Consider the following 569-nt stretch of genomic DNA (forward strand, 5'->3'; position numbering starts at 1 on the left):
CGAATTTTATGCAGGAAACTTCGAGGGCAGATAGATCTCTTTAAAATAATATGTGTTTGCCTTATAAACATAGGTCTGGAACGGCACCGTTTTAGAGATACAGGGTGTTGAAGTTGTCAAAAAAAATTGATTTTTTGTTTATATCTCCGGAATCTATTAACCGATCTCAATAAAATTTGGTACATATAATGTATGATAGTAGGCCTTATATTCCCTGGAATATGAGCTTTAAAGGTTCAACCAGTGGTGTACAACTGGACGGGAGTCACCCTCTTTTTTACAAAAAAATCTACTCCACTGCATTTTTTACATGTCATTGTAACTGATTTATATTTTAATGCACAAAATACGTAAAAAAGGTGACTTAAATTTTTTCCCTAAGATTAGCCGTTCTCAAGTTATTCATACGAATACAATCCCCTTGTGGCAGACACTTCTAACGATAATATTACAAGAATATTTGTTTATGTTTAAAAGTAAGTGCAATTTGTAAGCACATCAACAAAATTATTTACACTCCTTTCTACACCACCTGTGAGGTAGTGTTCCTGGCGTGTTTTAGTTTTCCC

The sequence above is a fragment of the Anoplophora glabripennis genome, unplaced genomic scaffold (genome assembly GCF_000390285.2).
Source record: "Anoplophora glabripennis isolate ALB-LARVAE unplaced genomic scaffold, Agla_2.0 scaffold1053, whole genome shotgun sequence".
NCBI classification, from domain to species: Eukaryota; Metazoa; Arthropoda; class Insecta; order Coleoptera; family Cerambycidae; genus Anoplophora; species Anoplophora glabripennis.